General features: G+C 42.6%; 1 protein-coding gene across 3 annotated transcripts in view; it reads left to right on the forward strand.

The window, feature by feature from the left end:
* The first annotated feature begins 1802 nt into the window (after positions 1-1802).
* LOC146498153 (disabled homolog 1-like) overlaps positions 1803-25182 on the forward strand; it is a 52740-nt gene continuing 29360 nt past the window's right edge. The window contains exon 1 of one of the 3 annotated variants that reach the window (XM_085139759.1): positions 1803-2661. The gene's annotated coding sequence lies outside the window, so the exon portion shown is untranslated. The other 2 variants (XM_085139757.1, XM_085139758.1) reach the window with 2 other exon arrangements.

Genomic DNA, 25182 nt, shown 5'->3' on the forward strand with positions numbered 1-25182 from the left:
ATTTCTCCGGGGCAGTTCCCTGCCGTTATCAATTTGGCTCCATCTACATGGAAATCAAAGCCTTTCCAGAAGTGGAATACGATTAGGGAGGGGGAGAAAAGTCTTTTGGTTCATGCCACCAAAAAACCTACGATGAACCGAGCAAATGAACAACAACAAACACTTCCTGTTATTCTTAATTTAGGGACTGTGTGCGTATTTGCCTAAGTAGAGCCTGTGGAGAGGGGTTTATTAATGCTGACTGGTTGACAGTGGTTGGGAACAGGGAACTGGGGAATTGACAATGGCTGCAGTGGACCCTTTAGTCATTTGTAACTCTTCACTCTTCTCTGTGGATGACTGAAGGGCCATCAATAAGACAAACAATAGTTGCCCACAGACCAGTTGTACCACATATTTTTGACATTGCCCCCATCTGATAACATGTGCTCGCTGCAGGTGGACATTCAACCCACAGCTGCCAATGCGGTGAACCCTAATTTCCCCTTTACAGTGGAGGTGGATGAATGGGTGAACAAGGTGGCACAAAAGTGACGAGTTCCTGCGTAACTCACGAAGCATTTCAACTGCGAGGTTCCTTTTTTGTCTCTGGGCCTTGGAAATGAGGATTAACTCTCGCCTCACAGGACACAGCTGCCTGATTCCACTCCTGACACTGACCTCCTTTGTTTCTTTTTAATGACCAAAGAGTAGATGACTGTGTGTGTTTGTGTGTGTGTGTTTGTGTGCTTGTTTGTGTGTGTGTCCAGTAGCAGGGGTGTCCGATAAAGAGCAGGAGGTTTACAGAGGGGATTAAAACCCAAACAGCAGCTTCCCTCCCTGGTAAACAAAAGTACATGGGGATGTGCAGTGTGTGTGTGTGTGTGTGTGTGTGTGTGTGTGTGTGTGTGTGTGTGTGTGCCACCGCTCGTGACACCAGACAAAAAGAGGAAGACTGAGTCCATCTGTGAAAGCAGCAGGATTAAGCTGAGCTCAAGCCAGGAGCTACACGTCAATCAACCGCTAAGTGTTTGTGCGTGTTCTTGTGCCAATGTGTATATATATGTGTGTGTGTGTGTGTGTGTGTCACATGCACAACTGTACACCCACATACATGTGCTCTTCTGATCCCACAGCGAGGACCCCAACTTTGCTGAATTTGTTCGTAATCTGTGGGATGGAGTGAAGCCAGCGATACGTCAGTCACCCAACATAAAAAAAGAGAAAAACTTTATTTTTCGTGAAATGTGTGAACTCGGTTGGCACCCGAGCATGAATCGTATGTGGCTGACATCTCCTTCATACTGTAATGTGGGATGAAGACGATGCTTTAAAGTGCTTCAAAAACAAGTTTGACAACAAGAGGGCCGACAAAGTAATTAAATAATAATAATAAAATAACATAAATTCATTCTGCAGGAATGTTCTACATCATTAGTGTGCAGTCAGTCCCCCCAACACAGGTCACCCCCTCTCAATGGTTGCTGGTGCTCTGTCTCTCTTTGAGAAGCTTGTTGTCTCCTTGTCAGGACCCCCGACTGTTTGCCCATAATGCACCAGCACTCCTGCATGGCACCCTGTGAGGGGTGGTGGTGGAGGGCAAGTCAGAAGCCTTCAATGCGCGGGCCACAAAGACCAAAGGTAGGCGTGTGCTTGGAGAGGTGGGGGCTTGACCTGGATGTTCCTCAATAAAAGGACCTTGAAGGCAGGGGGTCATTACGCCTGCATGAGCCAGTGAGCGAACCTGGCTTTCTCCCCTTGACAATCTTAAGGGGTAAATTAAAATCAATACAGCCTATGATGAGGCGACTGCAGTGAGACAGGGGTGAGGGAAGGTAGGAGGTGGCGGACAGAGGGAGAGAGAGTGAGCTTGGACTTGATGGATGGCTGGTTAAAGGGGGATGATCAATTACCCTGATGGATTGCTTTTTGGGGATCTCTGAAATGAGACAGATCTCTGCTCTTTAAAGGCAAATTCAGAAGGAATGGAGGCTCCACTCCAGTTTGCATGAGAGCCCTGCAAGGCAGGAATATTATTCACTTACATCTTTGTTGTTGTGAGAAGTGGCAACTGGTCCCTCCTCCTCTCCAGAATCCTTTATTTTTCGAAAATGTTTAATCCCCTTCGTCCCCTCCCCCCTCCACACATTCTCCCTCCAACGGATCCCCTCTCTACATTATTCTCTGTGCATTTTAATTTTTTTCCTTCTTCTGTCACCGGGGGCCCAGTTTTTCCCCGCCTACTCTCCTCATTTAAGCTTGAAACTAGAATACTGGAGCCAAGAAATAGTTAATCTCTCCGGCTGCTGCTATGATTGGCCGCTGTATTCAGCGCTTCAGCCTCCTTGAATGAGAAATAGGGGTAACCAAGCAACTTCAGTGCTGGAGAGAAGAAGATAAAAAAAGCAAAAAGATGATAGGGCTTTACGGGATTTTCACAATGATGGAAGAATTTTGAAGCTGTTAACAGAAGAAAGAAATAAAGAGGCAGAGGCAATGTGATTTCACCTTGAGTGTCCGGCAAATGGAATTAACAAATGGATTTTCTTAAACGCGCTTCCTCCCTCTCTCTCCCTCTCTCGCTCATTGAGGGGGGGAAATAGAGCGCTCAAATGAAGGAGACACAGATGTGGATTAAAACGCACAAATGGGACACTTCAGAAAAGCATCCACTGAGAAAAGGTGAGTAACATCTCAGCTTTTCTTTCTTTTTTTTTGAGGGGTGTGGGGTGAAGAGGTGCTTCAGCATTAAACTGTGAAACTACAGAGCTGTTTAAGGATGCAAGGCAGCTCAGCGACATGTCAAGATTTATAGATGGGATGCGTTGAATGAAAATGGGTTGAGAACCAGTCCGCTGTGGATGACCGGGATACAAACACATACAGAGTGAAAAAAAAATAAAGAAAGAAAAAGGGAAAGAGAAACAAATGTGATCATGAAGCTGTGAACCTGATCGTCGGTGCTGCTTTGATGGATTTGAATGTGGAGTCCTCTGAAGCGCAAACGCCGGTCGCCTGTCAAATAACCCGCTGTCCCACGTCAAATTGCGCATAAATTACAAAGTGACGTTTGGGTTTTGATTGTTTTTAAACGATTTCAGCGCGTTAGCTGCTCATAGGGGCTTTTGGCTGTAGGATTTCGTGTAAAGGAACAAGTGTGAGAACAGGCGAAATCTTTTTTTCTCTCCCCACCACGTCTGTTGCTGTCCCCCCCTCCACAATATTCAAATGAAGAGATGTTCTGCTGCAACAGCAGTAAGTCATCCTCAAACGAGTGCGTGTTAGCCCGCTCCGATGCTGAGCGAATGGATGAATGATGACGCATATGTTGATAAATGTATTGATTTCAGTGCGGAAGCGGTCAGGGAATGCTCGGCGGGCTGCAGTAGTAGGGGCTGAGTACCTGTGGATGAACGGTTGGATGGGAGCGCACAGCGCACAACGGCGCCGGTCTGTCCGGCAGCGGTGAGCAAAAATGTGCCAGAAACCAGTGCGTGGGCCTTCAGTGTGAGTCCTCCGGTCAGCAACGACGTTCGTGGGTCAGTGTGGAGGTGGAAGCATTCCAGTTAGTCTTGGAAGACGTGGATGAGGTGGGTGGGTGGGGGTGGGGGGTAGCGTGAGACACTACTTCCATTTGCGTCATTTAAAATTTTTTATTTTATTTTTTATGTTGATTTTTAATATATGTCTGGATTTGTAGGACTTACTTGCGTTGTATAAGCATGGCTAAACTTTGGTTATTTTATTTTTTTAAAGTCTGTTAACATTCTTGGTTGTATATTTAAAGATAACCCTAGACAACAAGGTGCATCCCTAGTCCAGAGGCATTTCTTTATTAATTAAAAAGAGACAAATATTGACAAAAATATATATTTTTTCTGTTAAATCATTCAATAGAACAGGCTACTGTCCTGGCTGTTTATTATTTTGTTTTTCCCAATCATAACCTCTCAAACCCAACCCCCCTCCCCCTTTGGGTAAAATTGAATTGGAGCCAGTGTTACCAGTTCAAATGCAAAGTTCATTACTGGACCATATGTCAGTCATGATGCTCTGCGTTTTCTACATGGGTGCTTGTATGAGAGCAGCCGTAAATGATGGGAAATGAGCACTGTAGTGGAAATGTAGTAACACAGCAGCCATCAGCTACAGATCAGGGTGCTGCTGAAACACTGTGGCTCACCTGCATCTTGTTCATGCCGTGGTTTGGTGGGATAAAAGCGAAGGTCTGGGGCTCGGATTCTCATGCTGGTGCCAAAATTCACTGGCGATTTCTGCAAGTCGCCCAAACTATCCTTCATAATCTCCTTAGTGAGGATGCTCTGCAACAGAGCCTAAGCTGTGCTCAGTAGGTCGATCGTGGGATGGATGTGTTACCACTCTCACACACACATGCTATAATTTCCGGTTGTCACCCCCAGACATTTCTTTGCAGCCCAGTGTGAATTGTGGGGCTTAAGATAGAGCTCAACAAAACACTAGAGAGCATTAACTTCTCCAGTAAGGCCTTCTTTGTTGGATCTCCCAGTGGAATCAAGGCTCTTCATTTAGCTCCTGAAAGCGAAAGCAGCCGGTGCCTATGGTTGATATAGCTTATCCAATTAAGACCATAATGAATTTTCCCCTTTTGCATTTGGAGGAAAGGTGGTTTGGGTATTTCTTCTCTGTGTTAACTCTTCACGATTGCGTTGCAGCAGTGTTGGAGCGTTTTCAGCCTGTTGTTGTTTTGCACTTCTTAAGTCTTTGGGCTTTTTCACCCCTTTGCCGTACCGTGCACACTCTGCTTCTCTTCTTTTGTTTCTGCTGAAAGCCTGGTGGATTATCGCATTTGTAGTTTCTCTTCATCTCGCAGCGGCATTACCTCAACATGAACTACCAAGTGCTCTGAGGTAATGCGTCTAACGAACAGGGCCTCGTACTGACACTAATGCAGAGTTTCAGACTCAGACACACGACTCCTGGAGTGGCCTGAATCTTTTATAAAAAAAAGTAGCTTTAATGAGCAAGATTGTGCCTGAGTTCTGATTTTTGCTGGTGGCCTTATCACATTTAGTCTGTTCATTAATAAAGATGTGGCCCCTGGCAGAGGCAGGTCAGAGGTGACTTCGCTTGCAGGAGTTGAACAAAAGGGGGGAGATTGCTCCGATAGCGGTGTATTGTAGAAAGCTGAATGATGCACACGTTCACACACCCCCCCCCCCCCCCCCCACCCGCCACCCTCCTGGGAGTGTAATCACCATGACAGGTGCAGGGAGGGTTGGGGCAACTTAATGTGTCAGAAGCAAGAACTCAGACTACATGGTGTGAAATCAAAGAGCAAAAAAAAATAAAACGGCTTTCCATTTTACAGGGTGCCGTGTGCTGCACTAGGTTTTGGGATGAGTAACTTTGTTGAGTTTACATCAGCAAACTGGCACCATCTTGAAATAGTCCAACACAACCCCCCATTAAATTGTTTTGTTTTCTGCTATTTTGATGAACAAACAAAGTGCTAAATTCTAAACTTTAAAGGTATTGGATGGAATAGCAAGTATAAGTTGGTTGTCACATCACACCGTGGAATCTGTCAGTATCACACATTTGACCTGACAATATGTCCATTTTTGCTGTGGTCAGTTTGTGGAAAGCACACGAACTTTGAAGGGAGGACACATTTTGTGATTTTCTTGGGTCAGAGTTTTCATGTTGTTGTTTCTGTATTAAAAATCATACAATATTAGGCATTTAAACTGGACTTTTATTAAAAAGTTGAAGGTAATTGCTTTGATTTGAATCAGTTCTTCACTACCCAACCAAAGCCATTTGGTAGCTAGGTCTCACTGTTACCCTGTGGTTGATTCTTTGTTGACAGAATGGTTTTTGTTGAGCCATAAACCAAAGGAAGTATGGCTTTGATGTGTTGTCTGCTAAAACTGATCTCACAAAGACTTTATCCCTGAAAAACCGAGGTGTATGTTTGTCATGACTGACTTGTGTGATGCTGAGTGATGTATAGGCTTGCTAAATCACAACAAGCAACCTTAAAATGGAGATCCCAGAAACTTTCCTTACCTGGTTGATCGAGCATGCATGAGGACTTAAATGGAGAGCAGTCAATTTGATATTGATGTAGTTCATTTTTCTTCTCACTTTTACACCACCTTGCTCAATATTCCTCTGGTTACCTGTTGGAAAATCTTGCAAAAAAATCTGTTTGTCTTTTAAAATATATACAGAACTTCTGACATTTTTAAAAAATTATATCAGTGATACCATCAGTGGAATTTGTTCTCTGTTGTTTTTGTGGCTTTTATAAAAGTGACATTATTAAAGCACTGAGAATACCTTAATTTCACTGCTCATAATACACAATAATTATCACTTGTTTAAATTCACATTTTAATTACAAGGTGTAATAGATGGTGTTCATTTCTAAATTTACATTTAGAAACACCATTGATAACTATGGAGACAACCAAGCCCAGTTGGTGTTCACAACGTGTCATTGATGGTTAATTACTTTGTGATACAATTAACTGCAAAAATGAAAAGGATACCCATGTTTAGCTAGCACCATAAGCTCTGATTTAACAAAGGAATAGTTATTGAAAGCTATTCAATGTTCAGCAATTCATGCAAGAGCAAAAAGTGTAACAACAAACCCTGGTCTACCCTACTAGCTGTTTGGCTAATGAGGAACTTGGATAGCACCATAAAATAGTGCCTTCCTTTTTTGTTTTATAGTTGCAGAGTTGAGAGTTGCATATGGTCACTAATAGAGATTCATTCCATCCATCATTGTGACTAACAAAGAGCAAAGCACGAGTACTAAAGTCTTCATTCCTGCGCCGGATAAACTTCTGTGCTAACAAGCTAGTGTGCAGCCAGTGGAGCCAAGCTAAAGCTAGCTGTTGCTGTTTGGTTTGAGTCTTTATGCTAAGCTGAGCTCACAGGCTGCTGGCTCCAGCGTCTTATGCAGTTTAAGGTCATGTTGCCCTTATTGATTTTTTCATCTAACTCTCAGCATGAAAGCTGTTTTTAACGTCCTCTAGGACAGCCGTCCTGCTAAGAACCAAAATATCCAGCTTGGACAGACTTCACATCAGCAATATCATGGTAACAGGACTCGCTTATTGAACAATCTCTCAGTAGCGTCAGCAAGCAGTCATACAGAATATAAAATGCGAAACTGGAAAATGTTCAAATGAAAATACTCTTTTTGGACCTGTTTCAGTATAAAAATTGGAAATAGTCCACACTTTACATCCTCCACAGGACAGAGGCTGTAATGCCTTGCAAGTTTCTGTCTTTCTCTTCATAAAGAGTGTCTGAATGGAAAAGCTAATTCTGTTTATGCCTTATTAGTATATATGTTAAATTGTTTCCAATTAAGCTATTATATCCAAAATTAAAGAAAGGCTGAAGATATTAAGCAAATAAATCCACTCACATTTACAAACAATCAAACTTATAAACTTCTCCATCCAAAACTATCTCATTGTGATTTAGACAATTGTAGATAAATATGTACATTCTGCAAAAACAGCAATCGAGTACTGCTTTCCTAACCTCTTGTCACTTATTGCACTGATCCTTTTGAGCTGATAATGTGGCAGTGACCCTAACAGTATAAACAGTTTCACTGGACTCAGATGGGGAAGTGAATTACCAGTCAGTCATACAGTTATTTCCATTGTGCAGAGGCGGGTGGCTAGTAATCCCTGTGCCTTGGCCTGTAACATCTGGTGAGTGAGTGAAGTGTTCAGTGTGAAGCCAGCAGTGTCAGCCTGCCTCCTCGGTTCAACCAAGCAGCCATCACTGCCCGCTTCACTTCCAGAGGACTGGGCAACTTCAATGCATCAGTGACACCAGCCATCACAAGGGACATGTAGCATGCCAAACCAATGATTCATTAGGACTCAATTAGCTGGGAGGCATGGGGCGCCCTGCCATATGCCTCGAGGTTCAACAGCAATCTGTACCCACTCCCCGTTACTATAATCTCAACTGTATTTTGGCACTGTAAAGTCTGTACATGTGTGCTGTATCAGTGGTGTACAGTAGCAGCACAAGGGCTGCAGTCTGCTCCTTTCCGCAGAGGCATCGTCTTTGTGCTATGAAAACAAGTCAGTAGCAGAGTTTTAGCAGCTCTGTTTTCAGCCGCCCAGCTTTTGAGCTGGAAATGAGTCACAATGACCTTCAGCTCAACTCATGTTGCGCCAGTTGGCACCGTATGAAATACTCATCCATCTACTGAAGTATGAGACTGTGGAGCTCCAGATACTGTAAATCTTAGGAGGTAAGAAAGGCCCTCGCTCAGTATCGACTTCTCTTCCCTTGCCAAGAGGCGGCATGCGCTGCAGACAAGATCTATCCGCCCTCAAATCTAGTTTGTCTTCTTATCTGTGCCAAGGTAAAGGACCCCCTCACCTCATTCCACATGCCCCCGCCACTTAATCAAAGTGTTCCATAAACAGAAATAAATGAAATCAGATAGGAGCGGGAGGCAACCCCTTCGGGGTAAAAAAAATCCATTAATCATCAACACTTTTGAGATTTGAAAAGCAAATGCTCATAATTTGCTCTATTTTACATTGATTTGTAGAAATTTTAGGTCAGACGTCCTTGAAGGAACGGCTGAAGCAGGTGTAGGGTTTTCTTTAGCGTATATATTTAAAGTGAAACCTCCCGTGCACATAAGGAAATTAATATCGGCCACACGCCTCCCTCCCTCCATATCTCCAGCGTTTTCCGGCATATGATGGGACGGCTTAGCTGCTCATCCAAATCACATTTGATTGGATAAATTTATATGTAGGGCAATGAAAGCAGGATGAGTCACTGAAAACACTTAACAAGAAAGGGATTTTGGTAAGGCAGTGTTCTCCATACAAACAGGTTTGCATCTCACGTGAAAATCTTTAGCGGAAAATCGGCCATCGTTCAGAAGGTTCTGTTGGTTTGGCTTTTGAATTTTCACATTTTAATTTGTGGAGCCTTTTTTTTGGAGCAAGAAATAGAAAATGAATGCACGTTTTTGCGCATTAAGGCCTAAAGTTTCAATAATACCAGCAATGAGTGAGGATACAGGCAAAGGAAGTCAAGTCGGAGCCACTCTGCCCCAGTTGTAAGCACGTGCAGCCACCCAACTGCACTCCTCCAGCGTTTTCACCGCATTACCCAGAAACGCTGCGTTCGCGTGACCCAATTTATCAGTCTCTCCTCCCCATTCATCTGCTCTCACAGATGCACTACAGGAGGCTCCATAAGAGCATCCATCACCTCAGAGTAGTGCGATCCTTCAGTTTCATCCCGCTGGCCCGTTCTACAACCCTGTTCCCAACAGGCAGGACAGCGGGTCCATATGTGGCTGACGATTATAACAGAGTGCCAGGCTGGCAGCAACAGCCTCGTGTTTCAGTCTGTAAAATATGTAATCAAATATAAGCTTAGCCATGTTTTTCTTCCACTGACAGTCAGTTTAAATATTGTCTCTGCCACATCTCCTTACTGCTGTACTTCTTCAGCCCCCTGGAGATAATTGGGCTGTTTAGTTCAGCCCGGAGGAGCTATCGGATTAAGTTTTCATGTGATTTCATCTCCCCCAGATTCATGTCTTTTTTTTTTTTTTTTCCTAAGTGCTGCCATTTCAATCATTTACAATTTTGGAGTATCTGAGAAGCTAATTTTTTTCAATTCACGAAAAGGAGAACTTTATGCCTCTTATGGGAGGCTGTAGTTTGTGTTTCCAATACTCGGGATGCCCTCATTGGTATAAAAAAGGGAATCCTCACACATCTAAAGAAGTTTCAGCAGCAAAGGCTACGTTACAGCATAACCTTCAGGATTCACCGGAAAGCTGGTGTATTAGACTGCATTAGTATCTTTTTGTAGCGGATAAACTGACTAGTGAGTGTAGAATGTCTTTCATGTGGCCAAGCTGCTACACCGTAAAGATGTAGAAAAGCATAAACAGCATAAATAGATGCTGTAAAACTGCTGTAGCTCTTGCTGAGATCAAAAGAGAAATCTTCAAAAACCAAAGGTTCTCATTCTACCCTTAAAAAACAAAAAAAAAGACAGAATTTATATTCATGCGATCGAAAGTGCGAGGAATGAGAGTACCACCTGAATTATGCTTTTATTTCATCAGCGTACCGCGTGTTTTAATAACCAAGTCTGCTAAATTAAAAGATGCTGGTGCAGAACGTCTCGTAGCAGCGGCTGCAGGGAAGAGCCTCTGTATTTTTTATTTTTTTTGATGTGTGGGAGTTGCACCGAGCAGCGAGCATCTGACACAGCAGCGGCGGTCAGCATGACGCCTTCTGACGAGACCCTTTAGATCACTTCTCATCAGAGCGTCGCAGTTGGAGACCACCCTGATACTTTGCTCTAATCAGCCGTCAAGTGTCATATTCAGAAGGCTTCACTCAGGCTTGTATCCAGCCTCCACTTTTGGTTTATACAAAACAACACCAAACACCGAAGGAGCAGCTCCTTAGAGAGAGAGACGACACTGGTGTTGCTTGTGTGTGCATGATGTTTTTTTGGTGTTGTTTTCGCGATCTGTGTGAGATCCTGACCTTGCGACGCCATTGTAATGAGAGGCAGTGGAATATTTCACTTATCATTAGCAGCATGATTAGCTGCCAATGGGCTGTGCCTGACGTGGTTTAATCCTCCCAGTCTCCAGAGTGCGATAACATATGAGATGACAACAGTTTCACACCCAGTTTCACACCTCCCGTGGTTCCATACGTCGCAGCAGCCTAATCACTCATGTGAGATTAATGAGAGACGTTGAGGTGTGGTGGGAGATTCACTAATTACACCCGCGCATGCTGTAATGTAGTCGGGGGACTGGAGAGTTTGTGTGTCCGAGTGTATGTGTGTGGGTTTCTTAAGCTCCTTTTAATGTACAGTTTTATGAGATACCTGTTACTCCTTAGTGGGCGAGGATGAGCTACAACAAAGGTGACCTCGAGAGGAAAGAAGAAGTGGCTGTGTGGGGAAGTGGAGTAACAAAGTCAAATCACTGCAAAATATCATTAACAAGTAACGTTAACAAGTTGTAGTGTAGAATTATTAAAGGTGCAGTTAGTCATTTCTTTGAGGGGGGGTTATTTTGATGAAAAAAGATTGTTGCACTGATGAATATGTGTGTAATTACGCCTTCAACAATCTGATGCATTCACATAGGTTTGTGGAAGCTGCTAAGTTCCTAGCTTATTTGATTACAATGGCTAGGAAGGACAGCTACCTTCTAATCACATTTCACATATGTGGTTGTTAGAAACATATGTAGTACGCAAAGGAGAAGAAAAGTTGTGTATCACTTGTAGGGACATAAAATTCATGTCTGCGTGAAGGTTCATAGCTACATTTTATTGTTAGAGACGGAGTTCCCTTTAGCAAAGAAGCAAAAAATGAAAAGAAAATGCAAAGAAAAAGAGACAACACCAATAGCATCACACACTCAAGTGTGCATAAACATGTTTGTTTATACTGTCGCACTTACTTATTGTGAGCAGATTAGATTCGATTAGACACGTGACTGTTCAGGCTCTGGACTAGATTATAAATAATAAACTGAATATAAGTTAACATTATGCCAGCTAATTTTATGCTCAAATGTCCTAAAATCACACTTTCCCTCTGATAAACTTAGAGTTTATTCACTAACCATCAGATTCCAATCTTAGATCTACTTCAAAGGCAGTTTTGCTAATGCTGGCTAACAGCAGCAAAAACAGCAACGCTTACCAACAGAAGAGTTCAACATATCCTCATCAACTCACCTCAGTATTGCTGTTATTGGTCAGAACTGAGCTTCACTGACTAATCAACTCATGTATGAGTCTTTTACAAAGGTTCATAACCTCTTTCAGTGTAAATAAAGGTGGCTGTGTTTGACTGACAGCCTACATAACAGGAAAAACCTCAAAGGCAAATCTGGTCGTCACTTTGCTATCTCAGTACACACATTACAGACAAATGGCAGCCAGAGGTTTTGATTTAACTGATTTCATTTAAGTGTTGATATTATTCAAATAAACATTACAAAAAGTAAGGACATTTGTGTGTTGTTACAGCAATTATTTTGTTGCTGTAATGATTGTTCAGCAGAGTTGAGTATGTGGGCTGAATAACTGACCTGGAAAACTTCTCCGTTATCCAGGTCATGATTGTTTAAGGAGCTTGGAAAGACAGAGTATGGACTGTTTTAAGTTTCTTGAAGATGTTTTTTTACCTCTCATCCAAGAGGCTATGTCAGAACTGAGGAAGCCCCTCGAGTGAGAGTTGAAACATCTTCAGGAAACTTAAAGAGGTCTAGACACTTTCTTTCCAAGCTCCTCAATCTGCTACTGAACCCACAGATGCATTACAAATGTGGCACAATTTAAGTGGAAATAAACAGGCATTCCAACACAGTAAGATTTATCGCCAGCAAACATTGTTACAACAAAGAAATAATCCACCAAACTCAATTTCCTTATTTTTTGTGCTAAGTTAAAGTAAAAAATATGGTGTGTACCAAATGTATTTTTATACCAACAGAAAGAAACACACCAGCTGGTTGCAGTCATTATGGAGAAGTCGTAATTTAACGTTTTTAATCTCTCTTGGCTGACTAAACCATACCATTGCTAGGAATATGCATTTGAATTAGGAGGGGTAAGAAAATAAAACTTAGTTGACTGCAATCTGCAATCTACTGACATATATTGGTGAAACTTTACTCACTGTAATCACAGGAATCTTTTGGGCAGTAGATTTGGAGGGGCGACCAAATTAATTGCGGCACTTTTAAAGCAGAACAAGGAATGTTTCAGAATTCAGCTCCACCAGCTTGATGTGCCATAAAAGTGAGAGAGGAGGAGAAAAAGAGGAGAGAAAAATGAGGAGAAATCACTTTTTAGACACAAATAATGGTGCTTTCCTGTTAAGTCACACTGTTAATGTTATAGACAGGCAGGACTGATACGATTTACTGCCCAGCTCCCATTTTAACATTGCTCTTTTATTATTAGCCAAAGCTGCTAGCATCTATCTGAATGATAACCTAACTGGCAGCTAATAAGGCTATGCTAATAGCACTGGTCTTTTGTTTGCTACTGGGAATTTCAGACCTGCTCAGTTTTTCTTTTCTACATTGATTTCTGCTATGAAATTCAGTTTAAGCTTGCATGTCATGTTTTTGAGATACATATCAATGACATTTTGACACTTTTGAATATTAACATATATGGAATTTTAGCAATTTCCCACCAAAATTGTTGAAATGTGTTTAATCTAAAAGCAGAGCAGAAGATGACACTAGAGATCCGTTAAAACATATTTCTGTCAGTTTAACTTAAAATAAAATTAGGTCAGTGTGCTAAAAAATGTTTGCGGCACTTGCTTTTGTCCTTGTACTGCACATCCATCTCTCGTTGCAAGCACCAGCAGTAGCCACCTCATCATACTCGGATCAAATGTTCACTGATAACGTTTTTTCGTCGTGTTTATATCTGAATGAAATCTTTCCCTGCGTTCATTGCTGACATCGTCCAGGTTTGGTGAAAAAAAGTTGAGAGGAGAATGCAAGAAGTGGCATTCTGGGACTCATTTGCTGATACACGTTCAGCATGCTATCAAAAGCTCAGCGTAACTCTCGGCTCTGTGATTGCCAAGAAAATTCTGGGTGACCTGCACAAATGTTTCCCATGTTTCTTTTCTTTTGAACTCATCATGAAGAATTAGTTCACACATTTCAGTAAAAACAAACACTTTCCTTAATTTTGATGCCACTTTTCTCGAGATCAAAGTTTTTTCTTAAATGCTGAAACGCATCACCGTTTCTGTCCAGTCATCCAAGCTGTCTAACACTTTGATTATCATAACTAAACAACTGAACTTTGCAGGAAGAGAAGACGGCACTGTTGGTCAGATGATTACTATCTGATTACCTAATCAGATGTTAATTTTTAGAATCAGCTAGAATCTGAGTAGCATTTTTTTACCACCCTGGTTTGCATATAAAGATTGTATTTCACTTGCTTTGCTTTCAGCAGCTTAGATAAGCCAAATCAGCATTTAGATTGAGATTTCATCTCGCATCCAGCAAATGAAAGTCCAACAAATACCCTTTTCTAGCTCTAATTCAGTTCTCCACCACTCGAAATGGCAAGTTGCTACCTGTTTCTTTCTTTTTTTTGGTCTGCTTGATGCTGAGACATTAGAGTATAGTGGGATTTTCCAAGCACACTTCTGTGCTGTAACTAAAAATTGCACTATGGCTGTTTTCACACATGAACTTCGGAGGTCACGATATTGTTTGGAGTAGTCCTTTCTCAAATCTAAGATACCTTCTCACTTCTGAACATACCTCCTTTTGTTGTGGCTCCTGGTTGACTATTCAGACATGTTCTCACATAAAACTTCTTCTGGTAATATAAAATTTGGGGCTATGGCACATGTGTGAAAATGGCTTGTGAGAACGGTGAGAGTGGAGCAAAAAGATAAACCGTTTAAATCTCAGTAAAGCTGACAGAGCTGCAGGTTTAGCGCATAATTCTCTGCAGGCAAAAACCCACCATCACAATATTATTTTATGGTATTTTTGAAATGTAGACAATACTACTTTGTGACTAATATTATTAATCTACACCTGTTAGAGATCTGAAGAAACTTTCAACAAATCTTTCACACATCTGTTGCTCATTTATTTAGATCTATACAAGGATATACAAATAATACTCCACATTACTACAAATCACTTCCACACGAATGCGTCACTTTTATGGCCGAACATGAAGATGGTGAAAAGAAGTTCTGTTTAAACATTTCTTTCTTCTTTAAAAGAAAGTGCCACAATTTATTTTGGTGCCCCTCCAAATTTCCTGCACAAAAGATTCCTGTGATTGAAGTGTGTAAAGGTTTCACCGCTATTGCAGTCAACTAATTTCCGTTTTCTTACCCCTCCTAATTCAAATGCATAATCCTAGCTATGGTGTCTTCTATAGGACACCCAGTGTTGGGAAGGTTACTCTTAAAATGTATTCCACTACAGATTACAGAATACATGCCCCAAAATGTATTTTGTAACGTATTCGGTTACGTTACTCAGTGAGAGTAACGTATTCTGAATACTTTGGATTACTTAACATATTATCATGCTTTTTACAACTACATGAATGTACTATTGCTGTGTGATTTATTACTATTACTGAAGGCTACTCGCCATACCGATACCAACTAGATTTTTAAATCTTTTTTTTTTTTTTTTTTTTTTTTTTTTTTTTTTTTTTTTTTTTTTTTTTTTTTCGCCTGTCCCATTTGGTTCTTTAGCCGTCAGAATTGTTGTCTGAAGACCAACAAGGATACCCAATGGATTTATTTTGCCAAATGGATCATCATGGCATTGCCGTATTGGTCCATTTGATCGACCTTTGTTTTTATTATTTATTTTATTTTCAGTTGTTACAGACGGGACAGACATGAGTGAGGGATAGGAGAGGGAGAAAGAAAGAGGAAGGAAAAGAAAAACAGAAGGGGAGAGGGACAGTGAGAAAGGGGGGAAGAAAAAATATCTCCGGGATCACCTGTTGAGAGAAAAAGAATAGAAAACAAGCAAAAAACAAAACAAAACAATGCAACATACTATACACAACACCATCGCATTAATCTAGCTAAGTGTAAACAGCAGTAAATACTAAATATTGAATGTTGTTGTGCAGCACGCAGGACAGACAGCGCACAATGTGCTTTGAAGTAGCAGCCAAGAAAGGTGTGATTTAAGTCTACGAATAGTGAACACCCATGTGCACACCTGTGTGGATCGGCGCGCTTGTATTCAAATGGTTTCCCCATGTAATGGTCTGCTAGAGGATGTAGAGAGCCATAGCCCCGTCCCCCAGGGCATGAAGCAGGCATGGAGGAGATCCAGGCCCCAGACATCCAGAGGCCCCAGAGTGCAAGAGCCCAAGGAGGACCACCGGAGGGGCATCCGTGCCACCTTCATGGGAAGGGCTGAGGATCCCCAGATGAGGGGTCACCCAGTAGCCACCGGGCAGAAGCTAGAGGGGGCTGCACCGGCGTGCCCGCCGGCTCTGCCGGCAGCCAGCTGTGCCAGAGTGAACCGAGCCGCAGGCACAGAGGCCGGAGGCCCGAGGGCCCCCCGCGCCCCGGAAGAGGCCTGACCGAGCAGCAGGCGCCAGGCCCCGCCAAGTAGTCACCGGGAGTGAGCTGGTACATACCTGAGCGCCCAGCCCCGGACACCAAGAACCACCAACGCACCGACCCCTGAGGGCATCAGTCACCGGCAGGGAGTGTGGTGAGGGGAGATAGGCCTCCACACTTTGGAGGGCCTTGGAGTTCCCAGAGAGGTGAAGTCTAAGACCCGACCTGACATATAGACACAGACAAACAGGCACACACAGACACAGACATGCATTCCCACCCTCATGCACACATATACAAACACTCAGCACTCACCCAACGCAGGAATAAACGTAAATGGACATGTACACACAATCACACTCCCCAAACATACTCTATATCCCGGGTCCAGGTATCCTCACCCCCAGAGATGGAAACGGCACCCAGACCCAAGAGATGTTACCCTTCCCTCCGGGGTGGAGGCAAGCAGACCGCCCCAGGCTCCGCAGCAGCAGGGAGGCCAATCGGACAGCCAGCATCTCTTCCCAGCCCCCCCGCCCCGATGGCTAGCAGAGAACAGGGGTGTGTTAAGACCCCATACCTCCCTCCTCCCGCTCAAGTGTAGTGTTGCTGCGTGTTGCTCTAAAGTGTATTTAAAACAAGGGAGAGCATGGTGCTGCTGCCAGAGAGCAGCAGGTGTTAGCACGGCCCCTCCCGAGAACCCTCAATGTCTACATGGATTTAAAATTGAGAGGTGGGCACCGGCGCCAGAGGCAGGTTTGAATACACAGACCGTCTACTGGACGCCGTTAACGTGCCCACCCTCAAGGCCCTATATATATATATATATGTGTGTGTTATGAGAGTGTAAGTAATGTGGATGTCTAAGTTGTGAGATAAAATTGAGGCACAGGTGGCCAGAAGAGGACAGAGGGGGGGGGGAATGTCTCCCCTGCACCCTGGTGACACACCCGCACCCCAAAGCCCTACCTGTGTGGGTGGGTGTGGTGGAGCGTGAAGAGGGAGGCAGACGGGGATGGGGAGGAAAAGAAGGGAGGGGAGGGTGTCCCTCCCTAGGGCCAGCTCCCCCGCTGACCCCAATATGCACCCCCGTCCTCTGGTATCCACCAAGGCAAGGGAGCCCAGGCCCATCCAGACCGGGGCCTACGGCAGCAACACCGCCAAGCCCCACAGGACCCGGGGCAGCCCACTCTACCCCACCGCAGAGGAAACTGTACCCACCCCAACATTCAATCATCTCCCAGACTACACAAGACACAGACACCCAGGTTAAGTTTATTCTCCACCTCTCCTATGTCTCTCCCCCACCTGCAGAGTGGACTCCTGCAAAGATGGAACAACCTCCCTGCCAGTTCAAGAGCCCCCCGGTTAGGCCGATGCACAAGAGGCCCCCTGCACCAGGGCTGAGCCCCCGTTTTTTTAAAACGGGGGCTATATTAAGATTTTTAAATCTTAATATAAAATGAGTAACAGTAGGGTGGACATTAGGTAAGGCTGCACTTTTTTCAGCAATCTCGTATACAAAACTATTCTGTACGTATATAAAACAGGTCCGCGGCTCTGAACCGTAGTAAAGGGACCTCTGGCTAATATGTTGGGTTCTGTGTCGGGCTCGTAGCCAAAAAATAGCTTTACTTTGTTGTCTGGGTCAACTTTGCTAGCGAGAGACAAAGAGGCGTTGAAAGGCTGCTCCAACGGAACTTATTGTTTCAGAGGAAAACACGAACACAGCGTACAGTCGAGTCTTAATAGCTTACTTACAACTGGACTACACTGCCCATGAAGCTACATTCTTTAGGGCTATGCCTGTAACACTCTGCCTATTGCCTTCATATTAAATAATTTTTTGAACAATAATTTTAAAAAATATTTCTTCACATCATTACACTGCAAGTAGAGGTGACATGGGCCGCGAGATTGAGACACAGGCATTAGAGCCTCTTAATGCGTGTTTTGTTTCGGTTTTCACCGGCGTGGAATTACCAAAAGTAGAAAGGGGACAGCCTAACATATGAAACAGGAAAAGACCGCCGTGTAATCGCTTTATTTCAACAAAGTAACTGTATTCTAAATACCACCTTTTTAAACGGTAACTGTAACAGAATACAGTTACTCATATTTTGTATTTTAAATACATAACGGCGGTACATGTATTCTGTTACTCCCCAACACTGAGGACAAGCAAGTTTAAGTTAGCCAAGGGAGCTTAAAAACATTAAATTAATGCTACTCCATGACTGAGGTCAGCCGGTGTGTTCCTATTACTGCTGGTGTAAAAATACATTTGATTCATGTTTTTTTGCCATTTCAATCTTCCCCGCAAAAGTCTCAAAAATGGTGTTGAATATTTCCTTGGGTATTGGTATTGACTTTGAAGTTCTGTTACTGTGCCAATCCTAATGGAGCCAGAACTATTGTGTTCTTTAAAATCCTAACCATAAGTGCAATATTGTGCCCATCTCAACATAGGCTTTAGCAAAATGTTGTGACACCAAGTAGAAACACTAAAAACTTTCATTTCAAGTTGGATGTTTTGGGTTTCCCTGAAGTTCATTAATGTTTTCTTGCAGACCACAGGTAAGGCTTTTGTGCTTGATCATGAGCACTTTAATCTCTGCTACACAGGACTGTTGTTGGGAGTACTCCTCATATACCTGTCAATGATTCTGCATTGAACGTGCGTCTTTTAAGATGCGAATAGTTGGAACAACAAACCGTGAAACAAATTCACTGTCAAGTTTCATGAAGAGGCTGCTTGTGTATCTTAATTATACCCATGACCCATGTGTAATTAAAGAGGACACCTTTTGGCTATTTATTTAGTTCAAAGAGAACACAGAGGGAAGAGTGGGGGAAAGCCCTAATTGTCTCATTAATTACTCTCCACATGAAATAATGACCAAACCAAGGTATCCACAGCTCTTTTGTAACTGACAAAAGAGAGCAGAGGAGGGGTGGCAGCAAAATAAAACATGCTTTAACCTCTTTTCACAAACAGGCATTGTGTTGGAAGAGAGGGAGACAAAGAAAAAGAGGGCAAATGAGATCAGGGGCAGGAGGGACGGGAAAAAAGAGGTAAATACGCAATTGAAAGAATAAAAAAGGCTGAGATTGAAAATTATAAATACAGAGCAAATCAAAGAGAGGGAAGCGAGACAGAAGGAGAAAATATTGGCTGTGAGGTATCGTAGTGTTTGTCCAGGCTTTCTGGACTCTGCCCAGTTCTCTCTCCCACCGAACATGGTAAATAGGCTGTTTTAACACACTGTTCAGGCACTGAGACACAAACAAACCAAATCAACACTAAATTAAAGACTCCTCGGGGAGACCACAGACTAACATCAGAGGGGGTGCTTTGGAAAGCCAGATTCAGCAATTAAGTGTTCCAAGAGAGGTCCTGGAGTCTCGTGCCAGTTTCCAGACCTGCTATATTGCCATGGCTGTAATTAGATGAATAAAAGAGGAAATGTATTGTAGCTTGTTTTCTTGCTTTTGTTTACTGCTACCATTGGGAGCAAGTGACACTTTATTAGCCTGAATATGTCTTTTATTGAGGCAGTAGAGGCCTAAGAAATGAAAACTTCCCAAATAAACCCCATTAATATTTGCATCTTGAGACCTATGCTGTGAGTGTATTTCTTTATTTATCTCGTGAGATAAACACACAGACACACACACTCACCCCCTCCTCATACTTGTTTGATCTAAAATGGGCCCAATATCCTCCAGCTAAGCTGGTCAAAAGGATAATGCAGGGGCACTTTGAAGGGCAGCTTCTCACTGCCCTTTGCTTGCCAGCCACGAACATGCTGGAGCCACGCCTTACTGAGTGCACAGCTCAGAGCCCTTTATGGGCAAACCTTAAATCTGCACAGCCAAGCAGCTGCGTTACAACGCTTATTTATACCCTCAACTGAATTTTTTGTATGTATTTTCTTCCCCCTACTTCACAGCTCACACACTTCACTATTCTATCATCAGAGGTCCTCAGTCTTGTCAGAGAGAGGTGAACTAATGGGCCGCGGCTGAGCAGCCTGAGCTCAGAGGCTATCAGTTCCCCCTGGAAGGCCAGGAAGGCAGAGAAAAGGAGAAAGGGGAGGTCCTTCTGTTCTTTAGCCACTATATTTCTTCTTCTTCTCCTTGGGATCACCAACTGCCCTCAGTCTGTTGGTTATCCCTTCCACCACACTGGGCCTTGCAGTCTTTAGAGCAGGGAAAGTGGGACCGTTTGGGGAGGTTAGCACCAATAAGCTTATAAAGACATATTGATCAGAATTGTAACTATGGTTAAGGAAGTGATTCCTCCACACATATCTTCTGTACTGCTATGTCCCAACACAATGCAAAGCAGCTTTCTCAACTCTACTCCCACAGAGGTCCATTATCTTGTGACTAGTGTTATATCCTCATAATACTGTGGCTTATCTGAAAAAGAAGGCAAGCAATAACAGTTGCTTAAGCAGCTGATAACGTGAAAGTTAGAGGAAATGGTCTTGCACTCATTTAGAAGGTCTTATTTTGGCCTCTATTAAAGCAGTCCTCTATAAAGCTGGAACATCTTTCTATTTGTCACCGACTGAGAAAAACGGTAGCTGTTCAGCACTGTAAATAGAGCTCTGTTGAACCAAGTATTCCTTTAACCTTAACTAGAAATGGCTTTATGAATTTCTGCACAGGTAAAACTTTAACCATTAGAGATAAAATATTAACAGCCATCCCACAGATGTGCCTTTAGGTACAGCAACCCTAATAACTACTGATTCTACTTGGATTCTTTCGCTCTGATCAGTCTGCATTATTTTCAATAATGTCTTCCTTTAAATCATTAATATGCATTTTAGACCCCATTCCTAAAATACTGGTCAGGTTTCACCATTAATTAATGCTTCAAATGCATCTATCTTAATAACAGACTACATAGCAGGCTTTTAAGGTGGCAGTAATTATACAAATACTTAAAAAGGCATCACTTGATTAAGCTGCCTTACCTAATTATAGAAAGATTTCTAACCCTTCATTTATTTCAAAAAAATGTTGAACGAGTAGATGTAAAACAGTTAACTGATCATTTATAGAGGATTTGATTATTCAGTAAGGATTTCGAGTCTTCTTTACACACAAAGGTTTATTATGGAGTTCCACAGGGTTCTGTGCTAGGACCAATTCATTTTACATTATGCATGCTTTCTTAGGCAATATTTTTAGAAAACACTGTATACATTTTGAATGCTGAACAGATAACACCCAGCTTTATTAATCCACGAAGCCAGATGAGACAAATTAACTAGTTAAACTACAGGCATATCCTAAAGACATCAGGGCCTGGATGACCTCTGATTTCCAAATTCAGTCCTAGCTGGGACTAGAAAATGAGAGCATATTTCTCCCCTATTAGCTCATCTTTAATGACTCACTGTTAAATTCAGAAATGAATTTAAAACCCTTCTCTTTATAGGCAAAATCTTGAATAATCAATCATATCTTAAAGACCTCGTTATCCTACCTTATTACGCTAACAGTTCAATATCCTAACAGAGAACTTCACTCACAGACTGCATGCTTACTTGTGGTTCCTAAAGTTATCAGAAGCTATAAGCTTTTTGTTAAAGCTTATAGCTAGGGCTGGATCAGGTGACCCTGAACCATCCCTTAGTTGCGGCCTAGGCTGCTGGAGGGCTTCCCATAATGCACTGAGCATTGTTTTATTCACTCACTTCTTCTCGTTGTCTATGTGTTTATACAGCACTCTGCATTTAATGATTAGTAATTATTAAACTCTGGCTTTCTCTCCTGTAGTTTGCCTTTTTTCCTCTCTCTATAAAGTCCTTAAAGTACAGCCTTGCAGAACTATTTCTATGGTGGACCATTACTCTGAAATGCTAACTTTGAAATCTTTAAACATTTTCTCAGTGGCCTTACAGCCATAACTAAGTTTAATGTGATTAACCCTCAGAAAGCCCTGAAACACATGGTCAGAAATGTTAATAGATGCCGTGCTACCATGAAGACCCATGTACCAATGAACCACTCGCTAATCAGGAATCTAATTTGTCCAACAAAATCAAATTAACGTTATCATAGATTAAAGGGCCACCAGACTAGGATGACCTTGTTGTTGATTGTGAACCTGTGATAAGGCCTCTTTCAGAATAGAATAAAATGTCCAAATAAAAATTTTCCAGCAGAAACAGTCGGTCGGTCTGCACGACCGTAGATAACACAAGTTAGCACAGCGAGGCTATTCTGAGAGGAGCTTTCCTAGGCCAGGTTGTGACAGTTGTGTCCCACTCCATAAGCTGGAGGCCATTTAGTAACAAAGATGACCAGCGCGAGGTGCCAGAGCCGGTCTGTCGAACAAATGCTCCACGAGCCCCGGGCCACGCTAGGCTCAGCTAAGAACAGACAGAGATGGTCCTGGGGACGGGGCCTCCCCGCTCCTCAGCTTCAACGTGCAAGCTGGAGTGCAGGCTGCACCTTCCGTCGGGACCACTGTGAATAGAGGTGTAATTGGCCATATCCAGTGATAGATGGGTGTTCAACCTTTGTTGCTCATCAGTGGCAGGATACACAGAGGCTTGTCTCACAATATGAGGTTGATTGTGCAGTCTATTAAACACCAGTCTCAGGAGGAAGTGTTTCTCCTCGGAATGCTGGAGCTTAGAAGAATCTCCAGAAAGATCTGATTCAAAAATTGGCTCGTGCTCAGTGATTGCCTATTATATCCCAGAGACAGTAAACATGATTTAAAAATTGATCACGCTTAATTAATTGCTTTCCTCAGCAGAGACGACTAAAGAACTAGACTCAGTAAATTGTTAGAAAATCACAACCTTTTGTTTCTCGGAAGCATAAATAAAAGCTGTAAATTATAGTTTTTATTTCATTCCAAACCAATTATCATGTTATGCAAATTTCTGGTTGTATGATACATGCAATAATTATGTAATTATGGAAAGCATTTCATCCTAATACAAAGAGTCTGCATGACAAGATACAGACACCTGCATGTCGCCCAGAGGGTCTTTTTGAAGAGAAGGTAAATATTCATATTCCTGTTGAAACTAGAAGGGCTGAATACATTGTGAGCGTCGTGTTAAAGAAGAGCCAACCACACAGTAGATTTGTGATGTTGATTTCTATAAACCAACAGGGTGAAAATTGAGACACAAACAGGTGATGCACATTTCAAGAACAGAGTTTTGAAATTCAGGCAGACAGAAAAAATGCCAGCAGTGAATTAGTGGAGGAAAATAAAGACATGCATGAAGAAATGAAATTGACTTTGCTCAAGGAAGTTTCCCTTTACACGTGAGAGCAGCAGAACAAAAATGAACAAATTAATAAATAAGTGGTGGCTTTTGTCGAGGGCTTTTAACATCCCCTAACAGTTGAGAGAAGCAGGAAAAATGAGCGATGCTCGTTAACTCTGACCCAAATCCTAAGAGACAGTGGGAGCTGTTAAAACACGGAGCAGATTGGGGAGTCTGCGTGACCTAGATAGCATTGGTTTTGAAAAGCAGCCGTACTTCACATTAAATCGCTCCTACGTCTAATATAATGAGGCGTATCTCCCTGGTCGGTAATGAAAATTACATTCTGATAAGGTTCTTTGTGACATAGAAAATACCTCTCCCACCACTGACACTCCGAGGCTCTGTCTGAGTCGCAGTAAAGTGCGCCTTCGTCTGGACTTGGGTGGCATTATCTGGCTCGTAAGTGCACATGAATTGTGACACATGGGCTAGACATCCAGAAGAGAAGCGGTAGTGATGAGACAGCCAGTGGCCAACTGTTGTTCAAAGACGTTATATGTGTCTACAATTGACTTTGGAGACTAGTGGATTAATGCTACACTCACACTGGGAAAAACAGTGATTGGAAGCCATGGTATGACCAAAAGTATTACAGCTGTGTGCAGTGAACTTGTGTGAAGTTGCATATCAAGGGAGTATATGTGACCAGTCGCAGTCACCTACCATCTTCAATGCATCTTTGGCGTGATGGTAGTAACACAGGAATCAGTCAGTCTGCTCTCAGTTTGTGGTCAAATCAGGTCAAGTTGGTGATTATAGGCAATCTATTTGTGATAATATGGTAACTGACTGTAAGAAAGTCCAGCCAAATAGTGATAGATAGTGATGTGGTTGCTGCAGGGCAGCAGTTTAACTACAAAATGAAATAGGTTTTTACTTTTACATAGGAATATAATCATAGTACAACCTCTTAGCAACCAATAGAGCCGAGTCCCATGCTGCAAAGAGATGTGTTGAAAATGAGTTGTGCTTGTCAATGTAGACTGACTCAGTTCATTTCAGTTCAATTTTAGGTATGTAGCCCCAAATCACAACAACGGCCACCTCAATGTGCTTTATATTGTACGAAGAACCCCAACAATCAGACAACCCCCAATGAGAAAGCACTTGGCGACAGTGGGGAGGAGAAACTCCCTTTTAACAGGAAAAAAACCTCTGGCAGAATCAGGCAGCCTTCTGCCATGACCAGCTGGGGGTGAGGGGAGGAAGACTTATACTGATTTGCAATGTGTGGGCAATCTGTCTGTGTTAATGAATAAGAAGGTAATTATTTGTAAACCTTAGCCAGTCGGTCTGAAAGCGTTTGCATTTGAACTGTTGCAGTACTGGAGATTTATTTCATAGATAAAGCTGTTTTTATTGAGTTTGTGGGCAGACAGGAAACACCTCTAGGCTCAGAGAGCACTTATATAAAACAAATTTAAAAATTTATTTTCTAGACTGGGCATAAAAGATGGACACTGTGACTGTGCCACTCATGCGGCAGTATTGCACATATTAGTAGGCAAAATTTGTCCACTGGATACATTGTCTATCCAGGTGTGATGATTAATAAATAGTATGAAATATTTTGAAATTAATCATAAAATGACTAACTGATCACACTCCTACTACACAGACAATGTCAGACAATGTCACACAATGTCACGCGGGACAATGTGTGGCCGGTGCTCGATGGGCTGCATCTCTTTTCAGGACAGCATAGGCTCAAGGCCTCTTTCTCCAACAATGGCACGTCACCATGCCAACA

The sequence above is a fragment of the Neolamprologus multifasciatus genome, chromosome 18 (genome assembly GCF_963576455.1).
Source record: "Neolamprologus multifasciatus chromosome 18, fNeoMul1.2, whole genome shotgun sequence".
In the NCBI taxonomy this organism is placed as follows: Eukaryota; Metazoa; Chordata; class Actinopteri; order Cichliformes; family Cichlidae; genus Neolamprologus; species Neolamprologus multifasciatus.